This window comes from Triturus cristatus, chromosome 8, assembly GCF_964204655.1.
Source record: "Triturus cristatus chromosome 8, aTriCri1.1, whole genome shotgun sequence".
NCBI lineage: Eukaryota > Metazoa > Chordata > Amphibia > Caudata > Salamandridae > Triturus > Triturus cristatus.
In genome coordinates, this window is record NC_140591.1 from 257,591,290 (window position 1) to 257,613,850 (window position 22,561).

Here is a 22,561-nt window from a genome sequence, read left to right on the forward strand (position 1 = left end):
CGGGTTAATGGCCCTCTGGCATCGCCAGAATAGGGAGTGCAAGGACCCCCACAGCAATGTAAGCACCCCCTCCCAGAAGGACTGGATTACAGGGCATCCCCACCATATGTGAAGCGTGTCACCTTGCACACCGTAGCCTCTCCAGCAAGTAGGCGAAGCGTCAAGATACATTTGATGTAGTCTATCGGAAGTGTAGTGCCAACCAACCATTCTGCATAATGTAGCTCCTTCCCAAGGGACGAGATCGCTAAGCACTATATGCCTCTGTGCAGCTTACCTCATCTTTTAAACGGCATGTGTAGGCCCAGGGCTTCCTCCCATTCCCAGTTATGTCCCCACAAGGGCGGAGTGTCGTATGCCAATAGTGGTCAGTATAGCGCTGCGATGGTGCATTTAGTGCCTAGTAATTGGAAAAGCTATAATTCAAAAGGCGTTTTTGCCCAGGTGGCTCTTCCCCAAATATTGACCTGAGTCACCCAGTGTCCTATCTGGGCATACTATAGTCACTCAGTTTCGGAGACCCCATATGTATCTTTGCACTGCTGAAAGGATCTCGACTCCTGACCCTCATACATATCTGAACCCTTGTGCACCCACTCCCCCCTCCCACTAGCTATGGGAGGCATGGCTGTCCTATGCGGGTGAGAGTGAGGGATTCTAATGGATTGGGGTGTATGGAGAGGGAAGGGTCACCAGCCCAGGCATGCTCACAAATTGGTCCCAAGTCTTCATTCTTGTGCATACGGGTGTGCTAATATGGGCCTTACATACATGTTACTTGGCCTGGCCATGCTGCACAACCATCACTGCTGTGCAAAGGCAGTGGAAATGCTGCATTCTGGGCTTGGTATGATGTAGTTGGCAGAGATGTCCAGTAAATCGGACCATTCTTGTGTTCTTTAACTTCGACTTGAGATACTCGTGTCCAGGGACAGAACTGTGCACCTCACCCGTGAAATGCGCAATGACAGGCGCGTTCCTGCTGTGAACTGTCTAAAAATGAACACATTTTATCATTAAGACCCAGGCGACCCGTGTAGCAGTGTGAACAAGCACAGAACTGAATACTTTTGTGTGTCAGCGCTTGGCTCAGTGATCACTGCGCAGCTCGTCTCATGGTTGACTCCATGTACATTGCATCACGGACAACGGGAGGCACGAATAATGGGAGTGAGGGTGGGGTGGACAAGGGGGTGAGAAGGCACATATAACGGGAGTGCGGGTGGGGGGAGGGGGTGAGAAGTTACGGACAACGGGAGGTAGGGGTAGTAGAGAAGGACAAGGGGGCGAGAAGGCACATATAACGGGAGTGCGGGTGGGGGAGGGGGTGAGAAGGTACGGACAATGGGAGGGGGGAGGTGAGAAGACAGTATGAGAACCTCATTAAGGAAAATAGTGCTCACAATAGCACGTACTGTGCAACACTCAAAGTAAAGTGGCCAGTAGCTGTCGGCTGTAATAAGGAGGGACTAACATGCCTCATAATCAATCAGAAGACAGCATTTACCAAGGACAAAGACACAAGCCAAAGAAAAATATAGGCGGGTAGTGGGCGGGGCTTCCTTCACCTACTGAACGACCTCAGATCTTTACCAGAGCAGAGCTTGCGCGCTGGCTCTAGGCTCCACCTACAAATACTGACTTGTATTAAACTGATTCTTACATGTTTTTTGCAAGAAATATCTAATAGCTCTTTCGATGTGTTAAATTTTGCACTAGAGATTCTATTTCTTTTCTTCCTTCAAACATGATCTCTCTTTCATATGAAAGAGCTACGCACCAAGGTTTTAAGTCATCTGTGGGAAAGGTTAATGGTGTGATTATGTACTTTAAGAAATAAAGTATCCCCTGCTGCACAAGATAAGGATGTTGCTAGTCACTGTGGATTTCCATAACCTTATAAAGGAACTGGGCCTTCGACCTCATTCCTCTATTGCTCATGAAACTCCTCTGTGACTTGCAATATCCTTATAATGTACAACACAAGGGTACTTTATCCCATATATATAAACTGTATACATGAACATTTTGTTCCCTGCCACCAGAGCAAGTTATAATTTCGAGGGCAGCCGGCCTGTATTGCTAGGTTTCAAAGTGAAGAATCCCGGAAGCAAATATGCTGTATGTGTTTTTAATTTTTGTCAAAATTGCTTTGAGCAGAGCCAAGGTGACTTGGTGATTCCCATAAAACAAAGAGAATTGCCACCAGAAATGCAAACAATTATCAGTTTTTTTCATATCCTGAGTTTATTTGCTTGAGTAAGTTGATTTCTCTCTCCTTGCAATGTGATATTTCAAAGTACGACAAGAGTCTGCAAAGAAGTTTGGAAACTTTTCTGACTGGACTTAAATGGGGGATAATCCAAGAGAAAAGAACTGTGTTAGTCATGTTTGCATTATACCAGTTTTTTTGCAAAAGTAGCCATGATATCGCAAGTCCCAGCACGCCTCAGTTCGTAGAGAACTGAGATGGCCCCTATGATGAAGCATGTCACCACGGGGAAACCCTGGTGAGTGAGGGGACTCAAGAAATAAATTCTTCTTTCCTGCTAGTTTTCCAACTCAAACTGAGTGAAAATCTCTTCCCTGTTTTTTATGGCTAGGTTCTTTACCCAACACTTCGGGTTTCAGGTTCAGTATTGCATAAGGAGGGTGGACCTAGCTTTAACCTCTACCTCCCCCCTCATTTTCTGTTTTTGATTATGTGGAGACATTCCTTATCCCCCCATCAATGCAAATAGGAGTGAGTGTTGTTGTTCTTCACTGGTTTACATTTTTAATCTCTGGTAGATGTTCACAGTGTTAGAAATGAATCACCCAGAGCTCTTGCCTTTCTGTATCACATAGGGGTTCCTCCATGTTACATACATCCCCCAATGTTGTTAAAAAATGCATGAAATAAGTTGGCTCAACACTAGCAGATTAGAATCCATCATTATGTATAACACACCCTGGTTGTAGACGTGGCCAAATTCCAAATCCTCCTCAACCTGCTTCAGCGCTGAAAGGCCAAATTCTCACTCATACTTATTATTTCTAAGATAGAGCTATCTTAGGGGGTGTTTTCTTTGTGTGTGCGTGTGCGGTGTATCAGGTCTCGGGGGTGGTGTAAGGGGTAAGGGAATCCTCCCGCAGCTGTGTGATGTATATAGTCAAAAACAGAAAATGAGGGGGGAGGTAGACGTTAAAGCTAGGTCCACCCTCTTTATGCAATACTGAACCTGAAAACAGAAGTGTCAGGTAAAGAACCTAGCCAAAAAAACACAGGGAAGAGATTTTCACTCAGTTTGAGTTGGAAAACAAGCATCCTAATAGGCTTGGATGTGGAAAGCTTGTACACCAGCCTGCCACATAAAGAGACACTGGAAATCCTTGAGGAAGTACTTTTTGAAGACCAATGGTTTTACCATACACCTAGACATGTAGTTCTAGAATGCTGCAGACTGGCACTGACAGAAAATTTCTTCAGGCTCGAAGAAACTCTATAGCGCCAACAGCATGGCACCAGTATGGGGAGCACTTTTGCACCGAGCGTCGCAGGGCTCTACGTACACCACCTTGAAAAACACAAAATACTTAACAACAGCAACCCGCACAAAAAACATGTCCAACTATGGAGAAGGTACATAGACCATGTGCTACTCATCTGGGAAGGAGGTGAATGTGAAGCCAGTAATTTTGTAAATGGTTGAACCGGCAAGATCCATACCTCAAGTTCACTTTCACAATGAGTCGATCACACCTGGTCTTTCTGGATCTGAACATTTTTTAGCAGAACGGTACTTTAGCAACAACCACCCACTTCAAACCAAAGGCAAGAAACTGCCTCCTTATCTACGACAGCTTCCACCCGAGACAACTGAAAGACAACCTTCCGTTCGGACAATTCTTATGTCTGAGAAGGAATTGTACTGACAAAGAAGACTACAACATCCAAGCTAAAGATCTGGCTAAGAAACTAATGTTAAGACAATACCCTAAGCATTTGGTGTCAAAGGCAAAGAAACGAGCCTCTAATAACCACAGAGAGGACCTTTTGGAACACAACCCAACGGAGACAAACGCACAAAACAAGAGACCTATCTGTATAACCACATTTAATATTGCATCAGATAAGGTGACTAAGATAGTGAAGAAACACTGGCGGACCCTGACCAGTGGGGGCCTGGACATACCACGGCCTATGTTCAGCCATAGAAAAGGCAAAAACCTAAGGAACTATCTGGTGCACACACGTCCAACAAACACAGCTGAAACTGAAGGGGAATTACGCCTGTTACATCCACTTCCACAAGGCCACTACCCTTGCAGAAACTGCAGTGTATGTCACATAAGTACCCTCACCCAAAAAGTTGAATTCAACAACAACATGACGTGGGAATTACATAGTTTTACCAACTGCAACACAGCAGGTGTTGTGTAGTTGATCACCTGCACATGCAATCTCCACTACGTGGGGATGACAACCAATAAGGTCAGCACAAGAATAGTCAAACACCGTAGCAACATAAGGTGTAAACAAGCTACCACAAGAATGACCACCCATTTCCTAGAGAAACAACACACCCCCAATGATATGAGGTGGGTAGTACTTGAACACATTAAATGCCGGGAGAACTTAGAGAGGAAACTACATGAGAAAGAACAACAATAGGTGTTCAAACTGCGTTAAGATAGCGTGGGCCTGAATGATGATATCCCTTGGGGACAGTTTTGCTAATGAACACCTTTATATTACAATTATACTAGGTCTTTTGCCCTTTCTCCTAACTGAGTCAGTTTTTTAGGCTCCCCGGCTGGTCATGCTTCTATGAGGATTAAAGAAAAACTTGTCTTTATCCGAACACATTTTGTTTCCCTCATTGTGCTTACCTTTGTCAACATGGACTTTATAACTATATGTGTGCACAGGATTGCTTGTTAATTGTTTTGTTGTAGGGCCTTGACCTACACACTTTAAGGGGTTTTAAGGGTTTCCCCTTCCTGTTTTGCACCATAACTATTCACTTAGTCTTGTACTTTACACGTTTATTTGCTGAGCGCCATAAGCTTCCTATATCTCGATACCCTTGTCTAGTAGTTTGTGGCTCCCCACCTGGGGACCACGCCAAAATACCAGGTTACCACACGGTTGTGGGGTCATGCCAAACAAGAGCAATACATCTATACTAAACAAGAGCAACCCATGTTAGATTAACAGCACATACACTATTGCTTTGGACTAGGCAATTAAATATTTAATGTCAAACCACCGCGTTAAGAATCACCAAGTAAACTAAATAGCTTCATTGATAGCTGGTTATCTGCTATTAATCCCAGCTATTTTTTGACATTTAAACCTTCCTTCAGAATAGCCATTATTAAATATAGGGTCATTTTTCTACCTTTTTTTAATTTTGTTTCTCACGTCGTTTAGGTCCCTTCACAACAGGAGGAGCCCACCTTACTTTCCCGTTTTGTATACCCCCAAAATGGCCGACACGATTAGGCAAATGCTGCGGCCATTTTGGGAAAACCCTTCCCCGCTCTAGTTTCTATCCACTGTGACTGGGCGGATACGGAAACTTTAAAGTTGGTCCCCGCCCGTAGATATGCTAAAATGCGGTCTGGAGGGGAACCAACTAGGTGATATTCCGCGAGGAGCTCTCACGCCAAGTAAGTCTTCTCTCCACAGGTTAATAGACCGGGTTTACCTCAGACCCGACCACCGGAGCACACGCCTAATTAGTACAGCTTGGAGCATGAGGCCACTAACGAGGCACTCTCCCCCATTTTTCTTTTATTTTTCCACATTTAGGATTACGAGAACCCTCGACCCCCTCAGTCCATGGGGAAATTTATTGCTAGCTTATAGGTATGTAAATGTGCTCGCCATACCGGCAAGTGTGTTACGTGTGTGTGTTTTTTAACCCACGAAGTGTGTGTGTTTTACGTCTTAACTTTAAGGTTATTCACTAGCTGCACTAAATCATCATGCATATTTCTCTTGTCCTAAACAGGCAAAGAACCACGTTCAGTACTGGAAATGATCACGCACTATAGAGAAGCATTTTTGAGTGTGGAGATGCCATGATAACTGTTTTATACCCACCCACTCGACGGGGGCTTTTATTCCCTTAACATTGTTTTTCTCTATCTCACAGATACAACGTGACAGAGTCTTGATCACATGTATGTATTTACGCATGCTTAATAGTTGCAGCGTTTTTTCATTTCTTTATTTTCTAGATTGCCTAACTGTAGTCTGATTAGGAGTGGCATACACAGGGCTGGTCCCTGTGTAGTCCTGACAAAGAGCTCTGGGGAATGCTCGAAATATGTTGATGTAAACTAAGGATTCCTAACCCATTATAGCTAGGTTTACTTGTATACTACCCTGTTTTTAGACATACCAAACTAGGAGCAACAATAAAATATTTCGCCCACTAGCAAGGTATTTTTAACTCACTTTAGTCCACTCCACTACACTTTTGCACTACACATATTCTCCACAAAAGTGCTCCTACGTAAATATACGGAAACCCTGGTGAGTGAGAGGACTCAAGAAAGAAATTCTTCTTTCCTGCTGGTTTTCCAACTCAAACTGAGTGAAAATCTCTTCCCTGTTTTTTCGGCTAGGTTCTTTTCCACATAATCAAAGTCAGTCAACAGATCTAAATGTAATAGCAGATAGAAATTGACATCATCCAAAATATGTACAGCATCACCATGTAATTAGAGAGTACAGACTAATCTGAAACCCAGTTTGGTCAAGTTTGTGCTTTATGAAATAATAAATAGTGAGCTCCACTTCGTGGCCCTCTTTCCACATAATAAATGCTCTGCATGCCGTCCTCTTGATTGTGAAGAAATCAACACCATTTGGGCCACAACCCACAGTTCATTGATGGCATGAATGGCGGCAGCCATTTTGGATGTAGAAATGGCCAACCACCACTCACAGCTTTCATTATTACCCCGCTGATTCCAACTTTTAAATACATTGATTGACAATCTAAATAATAAATGACTCATGAAAAAGGGGGCATGGAACTTTAGAGATGAGGGAAACATTGTTCTTGGACCACTAACTGGGCTGCCTCATGGCCAGTAAAATCCGTGAACCAAGGAACGAATGGTGGTAATCCCTGGGAAACACCTTTCCACCTAGTGAAGGCACAGGCTACATGTCTGGGTGCCTGCATCATAGTGTTTGGCCTGCGTGTGAATTCTTACTCCAATTGCCTAATTATCACCTGCAACTGGAAATGTAACAAACCTAACTGATTTGCGTTGTACATGGTCTTGTGTAAAGTGACCTGACACCCATCAGCTGTAGTTTCTGCTCTATAAAACTCCAAAATAAATACATAAATAAAACAAAAGCAGAATTGAAATCCTTGCTTCGATCATATCCACCAAAATGACACAAACTACTTACTCAACCCTGAGGAGTACTAAGTTCAGGTATTGAGACACAGATTACTGGGGAAGGTTTTAAGTCGTTAACCATTTTCTGCCCTTCCACAAAAGTGTTGAATCTCGAACACCAAGCAAAATGGGAAAGACTAGCTGTTTCCAAAGAGATAATGGAGCAGTAAAAAGATGCTTTTGGTCTTTTACTCTTATGACTTAAAATTAGTAAATAGCAGGATTTCATATCCAGTACTCATGTCATACAAGAAAGACAATTATTCAGAGTAAAGGGAAGCATTACAATTTAAGGACTCTGAATACATTTACAACAGTGCAGACTTATTTTGAACTGTTATCTGGACTTGTGAATCTTTACAAAAAATGTGGGACTCATTTACAAGAGGCCTGCACCGCCGGAGCATCCGGCCTCTCAATCAAATCTATGAGGTGACGCAAAGCCACCCTGCATGGCTTTGCATGGCCTTACTCCACGTCAAGGAGGCGTTCTATGAGCGTTGTGATGGGTTTTCCCATGCAGCACCCATGGGTTTTGACAAATTCCCAGATTTACAAGGATCTGTAAACTTGAGAATTCGGCAACAGTGTGCACCTCCCCAAGGGAGGCATAACCATGAGCAATAACTATATTTCTACTACTTAGGTCGAGCCTAGAGGCAGCACGCAGGCGCTGCTCTGCGAGGCATGCTGGAATCTCTGTGGAGTTTGAACACACCCACCACACGTCCATCGCTTTTCATTGATTGCATGGCCTGCCTCATTAAATTCCATCTTTTACCTTTGTGAATAGAGTACATTTGTCCCGCCTTATGGCTGTTTTTTTCCTGCCCTGTGGACTGCCCCTGCTATATGGATCCTTTTGATATGGGCCATGTGTTTTGGAGCACACACTAATTTTTCTTTTGCCTTGGCTTGTTTTGTAACATTCCATTCTGTTTAAAGCACTGCTGCTATCAGTCTGTGTTTACTTTGCTCCCACCCCTCCCGTTATGCGTGTTCACTTTGTTCCCACCCCCCTCCCACCGTAGTTTGTGTTGCCTTTTTTGCCCTCCTCTCATTGTCCATGTTGTCTCTACTCCGACCCCTTCCTGTTGTCCTCGTTTTCTTTACCCCACCCCCTCCATTGTCCATGTTGTCTTTCTTCCCACCCCACCCCTCCCGTTGTCCGTGTTGTCTTTCTTCCCCTCCCCCTCCTATTATACATGTTGTCTTTACTTCTGCCTCCTCCCGCTGTCTGTGTTGTCTTTACTCCCACCCCCCTCCCGCCATAGTTTATGTTGACTTTCAAACAAGCTTATATGGAATTCTATTTCTTTTTCTGCTTGTTTTTAGAAGCTAACATTTACTATTACCATGAACCAATACCTATTCAGGAGATTATCTATTCATAGTGGTTAGAGGCCTCATTACACCAACCCATCTCCGTGTTTACGTGCCTTTCTGCAGAGCCAGCAACGCGTGGCATCACCAGAGTCCGGATGTGCGAAGGAGCTCTTTCTCTGCTCCCCAGCCAAGGTAATGATCTGATGGATGTGAGCAATGGTGTCCCTCAGGAAGCTGGAGCCTGGCCCCTCTCGTGCAATGAAGTCTGAGGGTTCAAGTCAAGGGAGACATGCTCTTGCAACCTATAGGCCACAGGCAGTCATTCAGCATGCTCATTCAGATCACCTTTCTTGGTAGTTGGAGATGACAGATAAGGAAAGCCTTTGCTACTGGGCCTTGTAAGGCTAAAAAAGAAGATGGATGTGATGGAGTTAAGGGAGCTGATAAAACCAAGAAGCAGGTATCAAACGCTGGGGAAGACAGAACAATTTAGCTTAGATTTACAATAATGGGTCTATCTGTTCTCATGGTTTTTGCTGCTTGGAATCACAATTCTACAACCTTACATGCTTAGTTCCCAGAAAGAAGAATATAATTGCACCACTCTCCAGACTGATATTATGGACGACTGGGTTAGCTGCTCCTTTACCTGTGGGGTACACTGTCACGGGCAGTCCAAATATCCATGCCTTCAAATACTGTCAACCTCTCCCATTCTGGTCAGAAAGATATTTTACATTATAATGAAGAAGCTACTCAGAAAACCCCAAAATGTTTTTACATTCCCAAGTGCCACTGTAATATGAATGATTTGCTCAACATCGCCCTAGACATAAAATATATTGACAACCATGTTTAAGCTGCAATAAAAGAAACATTATGCACTGGTGTCCAAAACGTTCAGAGGGGAATGCTGCCACTACTGGTGCTAGCCAATGCACTATTGGTGCCAGCCATTGTTTTTCCTGTTAACACTACTCCAGACTTTTTGTTATTTTGTCAGTCTCTATTCATCTTGCACCCTCATCTATCATCTTCTCTCTTCCCCTTATTCCCCCTGTTTCTGCTTCGCTTCCCTCCCTCTTCCTCTCGTTCCTCATTTCTCTCTCTCCTATTTCATCTGGGCCCTCCCTCTCTCATCACCTCTTTCTTCCTTATCTCTCTGCCCACTTCACTCTGTTGCATCCTATCACGTTTCTCACTGTTTGTCCCAAGGTTTGCACTCCTCCCTGGTCTCTTGCTTCTCTCTCCCCTATCTTTGCATCTACCTATACTCTCAGTCCCTCTTTATTTTCCTAAACTCACCCCATTTTCAATCTAGACTGTCCTTTCCATTCTCTCTCTAACTTCCCTCAGAGACAATTAGCATTGGCAATGTGGACAAATGCCCAGGACCCACACCCACCAAGCCCCTAGAGAAGTGAGTGGCACGCTTGAAGTTCCTGCCTTAATAACAATGCAGAAAAAAGCTGGGTTTGTTGTAATTTCACAGCAAAGGGATGCTTAGTAGAAACACAGGGTCTGATTTCCGAAGAGTTTGCACCAGGGTAAAATCAATCAAAGCAACATAAAGAAGGGCAAACTCTTGCATGGGTATTTACTTACCATGCAAAAGTTATTTTGTACTTGAAAAGTACCCTTCTCTCAGCGCTTTGTGCTGCTTGTGCCACTTTGGGTCAAGAGGGTGTTTTTTGGGTGGATTAGTGCAAACACCCATAGTTTTTGATACACGGTCAGATCTGCTAAGATAGCCACTGCGCTGAAAGGGTATGCTTCAGTACAAATCCTATGTTAGACACCATATACTCACCTCTGCATAATGGTGCAAACGTTTTCATTGTTCAAGACAGCGTGTTTGTGCATTAGTGGAGGAGAATTGAGAAGAAGCAGGTCATTTTTATTAGGTCGAGCCTAGAAATAGCGCGCATGCGCTGCCCTGTAAGGCATGCTGTATTCCGTCTGTGAATTTTGAACACACCCACCACGCACCCACCACTTTTCGTGGTTTGCTCGGTCTGCCTTTACTATTTCCGTAGTTTTCGTTGGTGAATGGTCTACATGTATCCCACCATGTGGCTGTTTTATTCCCACCCTGCCAAATGGCCCTGCTACATGGATCCTTTCAGTATGAGCCATATGTTTTCTTTAACTGCACCACTTTTTCTTTCCGACCTCTCCTCACCACTGGCTGGCACACAGCACTCCTTGTTCTATGTTTACTGTGAGATGATGTGCTTTCCAACATGTCTGTGTTCTCATACAATTACAACCTCTGGAGTATTTTTATTCCACGGTACTCTCCATTCTCCTTGAATAATCATCGACGTCAGATTTTCAATCATTGGGTACATCAAATGCTCTCTTTTCTACTTATTGTATATCTGTCAGTTTGGGTAACATAGCTTAAAAATATTGCCAATAGCTCTGGCTAAACACTAAGAAGGTCCCAAAGGCAAGACCTATTCGCTATTCTAATGCTTGATTTTCCTCTTTCTATGTATGCTGCAGAAACAGCACACACAGACAGGGGAAAATGCTTCCACTGACTGTTTTTGTGCAGGAAGGTATCTCTTCCTGCACAAAAACATTTCTGCCAACAACGCAGACACTCGTGCAACATGGTGTAAGGTTGTCTGCGTTGGCGCTAGGCACCAATTTGTACGCTGGCAGAAAGGACAGGAATGTGCCATGTTTCATTAAGATGGCGCATTCTTGCCCTTTCCTTTTGACGCAGGGCAGAGCAGCTGGAAGAAGTCTCGCGGCGCTGCACTTCACCAAAATGTTGTAAATGAGGCCACCAAAATTTGGAGAGGTCAGTTCACAGGTTTTCTGGGAAATTACTGGTGTCCGGAAATGTGAATGCAATATTCTTCTGCATTGGTGCAAATACATGTAACGTGACCTAGGATGTTGTAGGGCATAAGTGATTGCAAGACAGCTGCTGCGTCATCTAAGAACCTTTCCAGTACTGCTGCCCATTTGGAACCCGGCTGAATTAAGAATCTTAGAGCAGCTTTCAAGTATTTCAGCCAAATGCATGTTCTGTAATTTGTCTTCTGTCTTATCTCATAAAACTTGTATCACACTTTAAACATTTTTAAGTAGCTTGCACAATCTCATCATAATTTGATCGATCACCAAATGATACACAATTCCACGAAAAATTACATTTGCAGACACATTTAAAAATAATATTTCTTTATTTCCTTAGATATATTGCAGCGTCTGAATTGTAACGCACATAGCGGTTTTGCGATCAGTATTAGAAGATAAACTCAGTTAAATTATTTTCTCTATTCAAATATTTTTCTATTCCACCACATTGAATACACGCAGACTTGGGTTTTTGCATAAATAATCTTAAAAGCATTTTCGATTTAGTAGAATCATATCATCACAAGAAACTCTTCTAAAATGATTGTTTGTATGCCTCACAAAAGATAAATAGACCAGTACTCTGGATAAACTGTGCTAAATATTGCAGTGTACTTTTCCGCTTGTTAGTAAGCTCACTACTTTTAAAGGTCATTGAACTGTGAGCGACTTCAGTTCTAAATTTACTGCCATTAATTACTGTAATCCTAAATAGATTAAATACATATTTAATATGCATGAATGTTTACTTTTTCCATGCCACATAAGCCACAGTAGGCAGCAAACAATCAGCAGGGCAGAGCTGCGCCCTGAAGCTTGCTTTGAATGTCCAAGGTGCAAGAGCCTCTTTCATCAATGAGGAATCATGGGTCTGTATTAAGAGAACGTGGAAGTGAACTGAGGGTTAAAAGAGGGAGTCCAAACGCATATTATGGCCTGTGGCCTTTCCATGTTCTGACTCCTTGTTATAATATCCGGCAATACATACATTTGTATCACCAATGGGAAATCCGCTTATAGATACACTAAGACTGTATTCAGCCATCAGAAAATAGCAGGGACCTATATGCAATAATACCTCTTGCCAAATATGAGCTGATAGAAACGATGAGCCAGTGTATAACATGCCACACAGTCCGTGACGAGTATCTAACGAGTTCAATTGCAAAGTTCACAAAAACTCACAATGAATATTCGTTTTTTAAAATAGTAAGCAGGCAATTTACAAAGTGCAGTTGGGGTGAACAAATGAATTGATTTACCTGTACAATTTCATGTTGTTGCAATACAGAAAATGCTAACTTGGAATCACACATAATACCATTCCATTATAGTGGAATATTACATGGGAACAGAGTTGCTCTCCATAGCAGTGACAAGGAGTTTCAGGCTAGGAATGTATTAAAAGTAAAGACGCCACACAGGTGACTTATTAGTGGAGTTTATTGTCATGCAGAACATCTCCAGACTGCCTCTAAAATGCTCGTCCGGGAATGAGAGTTACACCTCTCACCAACATTCCAACAGTACAATTAGAATCTACCATGGGGGAATAGGGAAAAGGGTTGAAATGCAGGATGGAAGGTTTCAAGGGAAGGTCATAAGGAAAAAGGTAAATACCAATAAGAAATAAAAACACATCTCCTTTGCTAACACAAGAATTAATGTGTAAGCATAGCAATGGAAAAACAATGGCATTAAAAGGCTACTTATAAGAAAACATGAATGCGAAACAATTACAGGAAAAAAATTAAGACTGTAGTAATACATCACATAGTCTCTGTGCCACGTGGGAGATTTATCCCTCCTTTTGTCTCTTCCACAGTAACCAGGTGAAGTAGGATCTTTAGCCAGTTCATTAACATCTATATTAGATGTTGTAGCATCCACTGCTCTGCATGCGTCCATCCTCTAGAATAACAACATTCCTCATGACTGTTTTTATTTTGGTAGGCTCATAAAATTTGTCCCATTTGTTTTGGCCGATACTAGATTTCTCAACCAGAACTAATTGGCCCACATTACATTTCTGTAATTTGACTCCCCTTTTCTCATCATACCATCGTTTGTATTGACCTTGATGGCATATGGTGTTCTCAGATATGTTTTTCAGATCTTGACCTATCTCTCTTTTTCTAAATAACCATTAAGGGGCCATTTATTGTATTGGGCTTCCTTCACCATGAGTAACTCAGAAAGTGAAAATCCTGGGACACCACTGGGGGTGGTATGGTATGCCCAAAACATATCTTTGACAGTCTGTACAATGCGGTTTCCTGCTGCTAAAGCTAACTGAATGGACTCCTTTAGCTTTCCGTTAGCCCTTACTACCAGCCTATTGGCCTTTGGGCAATATAATGGGGTCTTCACGAGCTGCATGGACAAACTTGTGATGAAATCTACCATCTCCTCAGAGCAGAACTGTACCCGCTGTCCGTTACAAGTGTCACCGGAACCCCTTCAGTGGCAGAGATGTCGGAAAATAATTCAATCATATCTTTAGAGTTAATACCAGAAGTAAACCTGATGGAAATCCAATTTGAGCAATAGACAATGAGGGTTAAAATTAACCTGTTCTGTAATCCCAAAGAGTTAATAGGACCAACAATAACTAACCCCAATTTCTCCGAAGGGTCTTACCAGTATGCTAACAGGTGCCAGGGGGGCTTTACGCACCTGCTTGGACTTGTCACTCATTGTACAGGCAAAGAAATCTCCCACCTTTTCTTCTATGAGGGAGTCCATGTAAGGGTACCAATGTTCAGATCTAACAATTTTAAGTCAAACATCTCCCTAAGGGTCCCTCATGAGCTAGGTTGACGATTTGCTCTCTAACTCTAAAACATAGAACTACTTTCCCTGACCTAAAAACCTTGTCCTCAGAAAAAAAGTTCATTTCTTACATTTCAAAATGGTTGCAGTTCCTTATCTAAGCCTTCACTTTTTTCTTTCCAACCACTTACTATTTTCTCCTATACAGAGGCCAACACTTTGTCTACTGACATGGCCTTCTCTTACTCTTCTTTCATTAAGGCTGGAACAGAGGATAACACCTAAACTAATACTTCAGAATCTATTTTAGCATTATCAAGGTTGATAGACATCCTTGAAAGGAAATCAGCTGCCTTATTCCTTTCACCATAAACATACTCCATTCTATACTGGAAATCTTGCAAAACAAAAACCCATTTGGCAGATCTGTGGGGTCGTTTTCTCAACATTTTTTGCTGAAAATACTGAGACTAAAAGTTTGTGATCTGTTCTAAGTTCAAAAGGTAGAACCCCAAAGGTACAACTTAAAATGGTTAGTTGTCCAATAGCAAGCAACCGGCTCTTTTGCATTTGTGGAGTAATTCTTTGTGCTATCGTGAAGAGTTTTAGAAGCAAAAGCAATGATTCTCTCAGAACCCACACACACTTCAGAAAGAGTGGCACCAAGACCTTTATTGCTTGTGTTGTTGGTAAGAATGATTCTGTTATTGGTATCAAATTTACCTATACTAGGAACATTGACAATGGAGTCCTTAAGCTTTCCATTCAAATGGTATTTTTTCTTTTAACAACTCTCACATAGGTTATGCTAGATCCAAAAAAATGTAACAAACTTTGACATATGCTCTGCTAATCCCAGGAATGATTCCACTTCCTCCTTATTTGAGGGAACATGGCCATCTTTTAAGGCATCTTTGAGACCAATTTTAGGTTTAATACCTTCACATAAAATGGCATGCCATAAGTAATCAACAGAGGAAACTCCAATCTTCCATTTGTTTTTCTTAATAGTTAAACCAGAATCACATAGTTTGCTAAGGACCTTGTCTAAGTTATCATCGTGCTCCTGTTCTGTGGAGCAGAGTATTAAAATATCACCCAACACATTACCTTGTTTAGACCAAGTAGTATGTGTTGCATAATCCTCTGAAATGCCACGGCAGCAGAGGCCAACCTAAACAGCCAAAAGGTGTGGCAAATGAGGTCAGAGGTTGTGATTCTAGGTGCAGTGCAAACTGATGGTATGAGGAAGATAGGTCCAACACACTAAAATACTTCATGCTTCAGATTGAAAATGTCATTAATTCATGGCAGTGGGTAGGGGTCCACCCAGATATTGGCAGTAAGATGTCTCAAATCAATGCACAGATGAATGTCTCTACCCCCATTCTTAGGTGCAAGGACAATGGGATCTCCCCACTCAGCACACTCATCCATTTCTATTACACCTTGTTTCACCAGTTTATCCAATTCTTTCTTTAAAAAGGATCTCTCATAAGTAAAGGAGCAGATCTCGTTTTATTTACCACAGACTTTGCGATTGTTTTAAGTCTGATTTTGTGCACAACACCCTTTAATAACATAGGTTGTCAGAAAGCACTTCCACATAATGTTATTTCCTATTATGGACATGTCATGATTTTTAGGGGACAATTTAATACCTAAATCCTTTTTATGGTGTTAACCTAATAAGTTAGAGCCTTCTTTAGTGACATAAACTTTGCCCACAGTGTGCCCGTCTTTGAAAAAGATATGCATTTTAACCATGCCCTCAAGAGCAAAGGATCCTTATTATATCCCCGAGGTCTGATATCAGGTGGTTCCAGGACATAACCCCGCGCCCCCGCCGCGTTTCCCGCCACCTTCCCGCTCCCCGCCGCTGCTCCCCTGCGGCCCCGCCCCCTTCCACCTAGGACCCTTCCCATTCGCCGCCCCGCTCCCGCCTCCCAGCTGCTCCTCCCTCCCACTGGACCTTATAGGGAGGAGTGCACGCAGTGGTGTGCAGTGACCTCTGACCCTCTGGGCCGGTCACACCACCACGCACCGCGCACACTCCCCGTGGGTGTGCCCAGGCTGCCCCGATCCCGCCGCTGCCCGCAGCTGTGCTCCTGACCACTGGTGTGGTCTCAGCCTCCGTAGCGCAGCACCGCTTTCTCCTGCTGACTGTTTGTTTTCCCCCCTGTTGCCCGTTTCGTGACCTGTCTCCTGTGATTTGCGGTTTGTTTCCCCTCTGATTGTTGCTGTATCCTCTGTTGCCCTTTCTGTGCCCAGTCGTTGTCCTCTTATTTGTTGCCCGCTGTTTTCCCTTGCTGTGCCCCCACCGCGTTTCCTGCCACCTCCCCGCCGCTGCTCCCCTGTGGCCCCGCCCCCTTCCACCTAGGACCCTTCCCATTCGCCGCCCCGCTCCCGCCTCCCAGCTGCTCCTCCCTCGCTCCGCCCCCCCACTCTCCTCATATGGCAGAGTGGCAAACGCGCAGCATTGACGCGCAGCGGGCACGCCCTAAGCGCGCCGAAGGTGCGCCAAAGGTAAGCCCGTCTGCGCCCGTCCGTGCCTGGACCGCGCCCAGAGCCCGAACCCCTGGCCCCCGCAGACACCAGCCCCCCGCCGGACATACAACACCACCGAACTCAACGCACTCAACACCGGCCGAACCCTGGGATGCTACCGAGCCACCCCGAGACGAACCCACGGACCCTTCAGCTGCCACTCCTGCAAGTTCACCTGCATCCAGACCTGCACCGCACCCGCCAAGCCGAGCACCAGCAGCAACCACCTGAAGTGCATCCTGCTCAACACTCGCTCCGTCCACAGACACGCCGTCGAACTCTGGAACCTCCTCGACACCACATCCCCAGACGTCGTATTCCTCACGGAAACCTGGATGAACGCCTCCTCAGCACCCGACATCGCCATCGCCATCGCCATCCCGGACGGATACAAGATCACCCGGAGGGACCGCGGCAACCAAACTGGAGGAGGCATTGCCATCGTCCACAGGAACACCATCCGCAGCACGACCAACACCAACGACACCCTGACAACCGCCGAACACCTGCACTTCCAGATCCACACCAACCCGAAGACCACCCTCAGAGGCACCCTCATCTACAGACCCCCGGGACCCCGCACACAATTCAGCGAAGACATCGCCGACTTCATCACCCCGCACGCTCTCCCCTCCGCTGACTACATCCTCCTCGGGGACCTCAACTTCCACCTGGAGAACAACAACGACCGCAACACCACCACCCTGCTGGACAACCTCGCCAACCTCAGTCTCAAGCAGCTGGTGACCACCCCACCCACTACGCCGGACACACACATTCGACCCCGTCTTCTCATCCAGCAAGGACATCGTCTTCAGCCACGCCACCGGACGCCACTGGACGGACCACAGCTGCATCCACTTCAGCTTCAAAAGAACAACGGTCCACCACCACCAGCAACAGGTTGCACGCAGAAGCTGGAACAAGATCACAGCCGACCAGCTCGCCGCATCCCTGAGCCAGCACCCCCCCACCAGCTCAGCGAACCCCAGCCAGGCCGCCGACAACCTCACGAAGTGGATCAGCAGCTGCGCAGACGACCTCGCCCCATTGAGGACCCCACCTAGCAGACCTGGCAGCCAGAAAGCACCCTGGTTCACCGACGAACTCAAGAGCGCCAAGAAGAACTGCCGAGCCCTCGAGAGAACCTGGCGCAGAGATCCTACACCAGACAACATGACCACCCTCAAGCTCACCACCCGAAAACACCATCAACTGATCCACGCCACCAAGAAAACTGCATTCAAGGAACGACTGGACAACAACGCACACAACAGCAAGGAACTCTTCAACATCGTTAAAGAGCTCTCCAACCCCAACGCCGGAAACAACGACATCACCCCATCTCAAGACCTCTGCAACTCCCTCGCCTCCTACTTCCACAACAAGATCGCTGACATTCACAACAGCTTCAGCACACAACCAACGATCCCCACGACCGCACCTACGCTCCCCACCACCACCCTACACGCCTGGACCCCGATCAGCACCGAAGACACCATCCGCACGATGAACACCATCCACTCTGGATCTCCAACCGACCCCTGCCCCCACCACGTCTTCAACAAGGCCGACGCTGTCATCGCACCCCACCTGCGGGACATCATCAACACCTCCTTCGACACCGCTACCTTCCCTGAGAGCTGGAAGCACGCCGAACTCAGCGCTCTACTCAAGAAACCGTCAGCGGACCCCACCGAACTCAAAAACTACCGCCCCATCTCGCTCCTCCTGTTCCCGGCCAAAGTCATCGAGAAGGACGTCAACAAGCAGCTGGCCGCCTTCCTCGAGACGAATGGATCCCTCGACCTCTCGCAGTCTGGCTTCCGGGCCAACCACAGCACCGAGACCGCCCTCATCGCTGCCACCGATGACATCCGAGCCCTGCTCGACAATGGAGAAACAGCGGCCCTCATCCTCCTGGACCTCTCCGCGGCATTCGACACTGTCTGCCACCGCACCCTAGTGCAGCGCTTCAGCAATGTCGGAATCCAGGAGAAGGCACTGGAGTGGATCATCTCCTTCCTCGCCGGAAGGACACAGAGAGTCCGCCTTCCACCGTTCAGATCAGAAGCCACCGAAGTCATCTGCGGCGTCCCTCAGGGCTCCTCGCTCAGCCCCACCCTCTTCAATGTCTACATGAGCCCCCTTGCGACCATCGCACGCCAACACAACCTAAACATCATCTCCTACGCCGACGACACTCAGCTGATCCTCTCCCTCACCAATGACCCCGCCACCGCCAGAGCCAACCTACACGAAGGGATGAAAGACGTAGCCGAGTGGATGACGACCAGCCGCCTGAAACTGAACACAGACAAGACGGAAGTTCTCATCCTGGGCTCATCTCCCTCCGCCTGGGATGACTCCTGGTGGCCCCCCGCCCTGGGCAGCGCACCCAAACTGACAGACCACGCACGCAACCTGGTCTTCATCTTGGATTCCTCCCTCTCCATGACCAGACAAGTCAACGCCGTCTCCTCGTCTTGCTTCAATATCCTGCGCATGCTACGCAAGATCTTCCGGTGGATCCCCACCGAGACCAGGAAGACGGTCACCCAGGCCCTCGTCACCAGCCGACTGGACTACGGCAACGCCCTCTACGCCGGAACCACCGCCAAGCTCCAGAAGAGACTCCAGCGGATCCTCGACATCCCCCGACACAGCCACATCTCCGGACACCTGAGAGACCTGCACTGGCTCCCGGTCAACAAGAGAATCACCTTCCGTCTCCTCACCCACGCTCACAAAGCCCTACACAACCAAGGCCCAAGATACCTCAACAGCCGCCTCAACTTCTACACTCCCACCCGCCAGCTTAGATCGACCAGCCACGCCCTCGCCGCCGTCCCCCGCATCCGAAGAGCCACAACAGGAGGAAGGTCCTTCTCCTACCTGGCCGCCAAGACTTGGAACTCCCTCCCGACCCACCTCCGCCTGACCCAAGACCACCTCGCCTTCAGGAAGCAGCTCAAGACCTGGCTGTTCGAGCAGTAGCGGACCCCCCCTCCCCAGCGCCTTGAGACCCTCCAGGTGAGTAGTGCGCTATATAAATGCTTTGATTGATTGATTGATTGATTATCTCCCATTTTCCCATGGAAGGTTTTGCTGTCAATAAGAGTGTATGGGGAACATAAGTCTGCAAAAACTGCTATTTTGACCCTGTCTAATAAGACATCACATGTGGGATATGACATTGTGACTTCTGATTAAAAACATTAATTGAAAAAACAAACTGCTCCTTGTTAGGACACTTTTCTTCTTCATAGACTTTTATCATATGTACTTTATTTACCCCTTCTTTGAACACTTTGGCAAAATGTCCCCTTTTATTGCATTTACTACTTAAGGCACGTCTTGCTGGGCATCTCGGACTATTGGCCATGTGATTATTATATCCACACCTAAAACACTTTAGTTTGTCATCTCTCTTAACTGTGGTTCCATTATATTTTATTTTGTACACATTCTCAAGATAACTTATCTTCTTAACATCATCATTTGTGTCATTGCTTCAGTTGACAATTTCATTTCTTTAACACAAACTGCTGTATGATCTATACTTTTTGCTATATTGACAGCTTCAGTTAAATTGGGGTTGAGGAATAACAGTTTTGTTAGTACTTTCTGATCACTGGTACATCTAACTAACTGATCCCTGATCAGTGAGTCTATGAGGGTCCAAAACTTGCATGTGATTGATAAACCTCTCAACACTGTAATATAGTTTGATACCTTCTCCCAGTTCCCTTTCACTCTGTTAAAACAATGTGCCTTTCTAAAACAACATTTGTGTATTCTTTGAAATGAGTTTCAAGTTTATGTAAAGTTATTTGAAAAACATCCTCCTCTTCATCCTCACCACTGGCTTTATCTGAATCCTGTTCCGTTATATCTTTGTATACTTGTCTGCCCTGAACTCCCAAATTATGCAGTAATATGTGTTGTTTTCTCACTGGAGTAAATTTCTGCCCTCCTATTGCAATCAAATCTTATTTTAAAATGTTGACCCATCTATGCCTTGGTATATTGGGTTCCCCAATATCATTTAAGAATGGGAGAGGTTTTTTCATACTCATAGCAGCCATAGCTCACAAAAAATGAAGTTACCTTCAAAAATGCGTAAAGTTAACTACTGGATCACAATAGGTGGAAAACACTAATATAATACAATATACACTGCATAAAAACAGGAATCTCAACGCTCTATCTGAAATAAAAGTACAATTCGAGAGGAAATAAATCCCGTAGCTACTAGTGAAGGTGAAGTAAGCTGTGCCTGTCAATGTGCTGACTCTAATGAGAGGGAGTATGAAGGAAAACATCAGCTGTGCTTGTCAGCATGAGGAACATGAATGACAGGCAGGCAGACCCAGGTAAAGTTGTGCCTGTCAGCATAGATGAATCCTGTGGTAATTAGTGTTGTATGCATAGCTGCAACACACGTCTATAGAACAACAGGCTGTGCATAACAGTTCAAAGAGGGTAGCCGGTGAAATAATCGGGAAACTGCCTAAACACTGTGTGCAGGAGTAAGGGCTAGCATAGGGCACCAACACAGACATGAACAGCTGTGCATGTCAGCGCATAGTTAAGGGGCTGGTCTGCTGAAGGGTAACCACCCTAGTGGTGACTGGATGGGAAGGGCCGGCCCAGAGGTAACTGTCTTCCGTAGATGGCCTGAGAAGGGCTGGGTTACAAAGTTCACTGAGGAACCTGCACACTGAGGCTAATACGTGGAAACAGGAAAAACCAGCCTGAAATCCTCACCAGTCATCCACCTCAGGGGAACAAGAGAAAAAAAGGAGCTACAAGGTGGTGAACCTGGAACCAATCATCTGCCTTGCAGGAACGTGAGTGGCAGCAGAAGAACTAGTGGAGCGGGTCATAGCCAAGCGGTGTGTAGGTTAAGTGGAAGCACCAGAGACGGAGGCTTGGAATGGCAGGAGAGACTGCAAAAGCAGTAGCGGGATGGTTAAGATGCAGTCTTGCAGGGGAAAAACGCAAGGCAGGCAGTAAATATCAACGTAGACAACATGGCTCAAAAGTGACCTTACACCCACAAGGAAATCTGAATAGGAGAGTGAGTTCCAGACTCAGGGGTCACACAGAAGATAATGAGCATTGTAACGAAGAGCAGTAGACAAGATAGATATATAGGAGTGGAGCTGAGTAGCTGTCTACCACATAGTGGATCCTGTCGTCATACTAAAAGTAAAGACGCCGTACAGGTAAGTTAAGTGAAGTGGAGTTTATTGTCATATAGAACATCTCTCGCTTGCCTCTAAAACACTACTCCTAGAATGACAGATACTCCTCTCATCAACATTCTAACATAAGCTCTTTGTCCAACTTTCCAATTAGAATCTACCAACAGGGAATAGGGACGAGTGGTTAAATGCAGGATGGGAAGTTACAACGGGAGGTCATAAGGAAAAAGGGAAATACCAATAAGAAATTACAACAGAATGCAATCAAAATGTAGTCAAAACCTTCAAGTTCATGAGCCCATAGGTAGTCACAAACATTTTCAAACCACACTTCTATAATTTATTTTAACTGGAGATTTGATCCTGTCAAGAGCTGGAGTAAATCTCAATCCAGGGAGAGAACAGAGCCAAAACTGTTCGAA

The 22,561-nt window shown here is 45.4% G+C and overlaps 1 protein-coding gene and 1 pseudogene across 1 annotated transcript in view; one reads left to right on the plus strand and one right to left on the minus strand.

The window, feature by feature from the left end:
• Positions 1-22,561, minus strand: part of PDGFD (platelet derived growth factor D) — a 1,003,134-nt gene that overhangs the window by 815,448 nt on the left and 165,125 nt on the right. The gene's annotated exons all lie outside the window — the stretch shown is intronic.
• LOC146801945 (calcium-activated potassium channel subunit beta-3 pseudogene) lies at positions 9,026-9,595 on the plus strand (annotated as a pseudogene).